This window comes from Marmota marmota, unplaced genomic scaffold (genome assembly GCF_001458135.2).
Source record: "Marmota marmota marmota unplaced genomic scaffold, marMar, whole genome shotgun sequence".
Taxonomy (NCBI): domain Eukaryota; kingdom Metazoa; phylum Chordata; class Mammalia; order Rodentia; family Sciuridae; genus Marmota; species Marmota marmota.
The window spans coordinates 20,471,879-20,476,122 of record NW_026000242.1 but is presented as its reverse complement, the minus strand read 5'-3'; positions in this window follow the sequence as shown (position 1 = coordinate 20,476,122).

Genomic DNA, 4,244 nt, shown 5'->3' with positions numbered 1-4,244 from the left:
TCATCAAAATTTATTTTTTTTACCCTATTATAAAAAGTAATTTTCATCTGTGTTTACTCATTTGCTATGAAGTAAAAAATTGAATTCATGAAACAAATTATTGTTTTTTAAATATGATTCATGGGAATTCCTTTAAAAGACAATATAGTTGCTTTGTATAATATAGATAAAATGTTGGATTAAAACTGAATCATTATCAAAAACTCATAGTAAAATTAGATAAATCTACATTTATTTTTTTAAAATAAAAAATAGCTTTGTTGCATAGGTGTTGATAGGGTGAGCAGATAAGAAATGGACAACTGTAGGTACCTCCTTTTTGGCACAAGCCTATTTGACCTTTCTTACATCTAACTCTCTGGCAGACTTTGGAGGCAAGGTAGATAGGAGGTTTAGTGTTTAAAAACTCCATTTTCCTTTCTCCACTAGTCTTTTAAGATTTCTTCAAATGGAGAATTTGCTGAGAAGGGTGGGTGAAAATTTCTCCATCCTCCAGTTTCTTCTCTTGCATTTGTTTCCCTCTTAATGTTCTGATACATGTCTGTAAATGCAGATGCATACATCTAGGTTCAAGACCTCATATCCAGTAAGAGAAAGTCTCATTATATAGAAAGAATGTAAAGTGAATTTTTTACGCCTTAAGTTTTATTTATTTATTTATTTTTGAGGTACTGGGGATTGAATTTGGGTCCTCTACCTCTGAGCTACATTCCCATCCCTTTATACTTTTTGTTTTGAAACAGTATCTCACTGTGTTTCCTGTCAGATTTTGCAGTCCTCCTGCCTTAGCTTCCTGAGTAGCTAAGTAAGGATTTTTCTGTGGTTATCTGTTAGTATGCCAGGAATGTGCTCCTTCTGTAGGAAAATGTCCTATTTGCAGGAGTATAATCAAAGGTACCCTTTTTATAAATTATAAACATGGAAATCAAGACTCAGTGAAATGATGTAGACTGCTGGAGATGATAAGTGGTAGACTGAAATGTGTATGGTCCATGTAGGGGAGCCTCCAGAACATGTATCTTTTTCTTGATATTATACTTCAGTTGTCTACTTTCTTGTGTTTAGAAAAAATGTTTCTTCACCCTTTTAACCTAAATAAGGGGAACTATGTAATCATTTGTTAGACTTTTGTTTTTGTTTTTCACATTCTTTCTGAAAAGAGCTCAATTTCTGGGTCTGGAATTCTAAGAAACTACCTGTTGACTGATACTGAAGCCAGAATTAGGCAGTCAGTATAGATAGGTAAATCGAGTCAGGTTGGATCAAGAAGGACAATTTTGAGTCATTCCAGCAAGTCTATAATGTTAATGTGTCCTGGGCTGCTCTTCCCTCTTCAGCCTACCTTTTCCCACATTTTGGCTAGCCCACCAAGCATTTCCTAGGCCTAGAGGGTGTGTCTAGGAATGAGGCAAGGAGAAGAGAAAGGGCAGGAGAACAAAGGAAGGACATATAAAAAGGGCAGAACACCTTGCTTCTTGGGATACCAGGATACCAGCTATGGCCCTGCCCTCTTCCCTGAAAAGTCGGTTACTCCTTTTAAAATAATCCCTGCTTTATATGCTTGCCTTGGCGTGCTTCTCTAATATTCAGACTTCAACATGTGAGAAAGCAGAACTGGTCACTGATAACCGGCGGTATCACTATTCCATAAGTCAAAGGACACCATCAACTTTAAAGACGGATCTCAAAAATTTTTCTAGAAATGTTAACATTTTAGTGAATTTCCCCTACAATATATAAAATCAATGAGTGCATAATAACACAATTTGTTGATCTCAAAATCCCTTTTACAATTCTAAAAATTAAGGAACCCAAAGAACTTGTGTTTATGCACATTTAACATTTTGTTACCATGTTAAAAATTAAAACAAAAATTGTAAAACATTAATTCATTTAAAATAATAACTATATATACATACTAAATATATACACTATATACTATATATATATATACATACACACACACATACTATATGCTAGTGTAACACCTCTTGAAAAATAAAATTTGGTTAGAAGAGTGTAATGGTTAATTTGAATTGTGAATTTGTATTAAGAGATGTCTAGGATTGATTTATGGGTGTGTCTAGGAATGATTGGCATGTGGGATAGCCAACTGGAATGGAGACCCTCCCTAAGTGTGGGCAGCACCAACCAATAAGATGATGGCTTGGATGGAATAAAAATTGGAAGAACAAGGAAGTAACAGCAGATGCAAGCTGGTTCTTGTAGAATGGATTCTGATTGCTGCTGCAATGGTCTGAGAATATTGGACTCTTGCTTCTTCACTCTTCTAAAGTGGACTCCGACAGTGATTCTTCAGAAGCCTTTGACTAGGGTAGCACAGTTGAGCTCTCTTGTTCTGGGGCCTCAGCCTCTTGGATTATGCAGCTCCTGGTTCTAGCTCTCCAGCCTGCAGATGGCCATTATGAACTATCCAGCTTCTTGTCACATAAGCCAACCTAATAAGTCCCCTTTTTATAATTATACTTCCTGTGGATTCTGTTTCTCTAGAAAACCCTAATACTAAGAGTGACATTGTTTTAGCTCAATAGAAGACAGCTGGATTCTCATGTGCTTATATGTCTAATGATACGTTTTTGTGTGTATGATGAAAATTCAGTCTCTCAGAGGTATACATTTGGCAAAGGAAGAATTTTTAGATAATTGTAGGTATTATTTCTTGATGTAATGCCAAAACTTGACAAGTGGTAGTTTCTTAAAGACATTGGAGAGCTGGGAGCTATGGCACATGCCTGTAATCCCAGCAGCTGGGGAGTCTGAGGCAGGAAGATCATGAGTTCAAAGCCAGCTTCAGCAAATTAATGAGGCACTAAGCAATTCAGTGAGAACCTATCTCTAAATAAAATACAAAAAAGGGTTGGGGATGTGGCTCAGTGATGAAGTGCCCTTGAGTTTGATCCCTGCTACCAGAAAAAAAAAAAAAAGATATTTTGGAGTATAGATTAAAAATGTCAGTTATCTTTTTAAAAGGTAAAGTTTTTAAGAGCCATGTTAGATTTATTGCAAAATGAGTGGAAATTACAGATAGTTCTCATATACATCTGTGTCTCTACACATGCACATCCTCTTCCACTGATAACATCCCACACAGCGGTGGTTCATTTGTTAATGAACCTACATTGACACATTATCAGTATTTTGTCAGTTATTCTTTTAAAAATGCTGTTCCATGAACAGAGAGCAAATTCAGCTTAACAGTTCAATCACAGAAGTGCCTTTCTTTGAGAAAATCTTTGTACTTTGGTTAAGTAGAAGCTCTTTTTGTGCACTTCCCATTTTGTCACATATTATTCATATTATTAAAGCGATGTTGATGTTTACTCAAGGGTCAGATTTCATTCACATTTTTATGACTTCACTAGAGATACTCTTACATGAAAGGTCTTTTTTTTTTGTACCGGGATTAACTCAGGGTCAACAACTGAGCCACATCCCCAGTCCTTGTTTGTATTTTATTTAGAGACAGGGTCTCATGAGTTGCTTAGCAAGCCTGGCTGTTGTTAATTCTCTTGAACTTGCAATCCTCTTGCCTCAGCCTCCTAAATTGCTGGGATTACAGGTGTGCACCAGCACGCTCAACTAAAGAGGCATTTTTTTTTTTTAACTGAAGATATGTTTTGATGCCACTATCTCAATTCATGTAAAGGTGTCAACAGTTTGACCACCATTGTTTTTTCACCATCAGTGCAAATGTCAGCCCAGTGAAAATGGCAAATAACTTTTTAGATTTTTTTTGTTTTTGTTTTTTAGAAATCCCAAAAGGATTTCCAGGACCTGCAGAGCCTATGAACTACTGTGTAAGAACTATTAGCATGGTAAACATTAATCTTACTTTTTTAAAAAATATTTTTTTTAGTTGTATATGGACACAATACCTTTATTTTATTTGTTTTATTTTTATGTGGTGCTGGGGATCAAACCCAGTGCCTCTCGCATGCGAGGCAAGCACTCTACCACTGAGCCATAACCCCGGTCCCCAATTTTTTTTTTAATAAAAATAAATCCAAGAAGAATTAAGGAAGAACTTTAGTTCACTCAGGCTTCCTTGGTATAGTGGGAGCTCTCTTTGCACCTGCACTTATATTTTTGGTACTTTTGAAAGAGAAACTTGGTAGCACAATGCTGTCTTGCCTTGTCTTTCTGTTTAGTAGCTGGTCAGCCTGCCCACTGAGCATGTACCATATTCCTCTGTGACTCTGGCATCACAGAGGCCTGCCTTGATT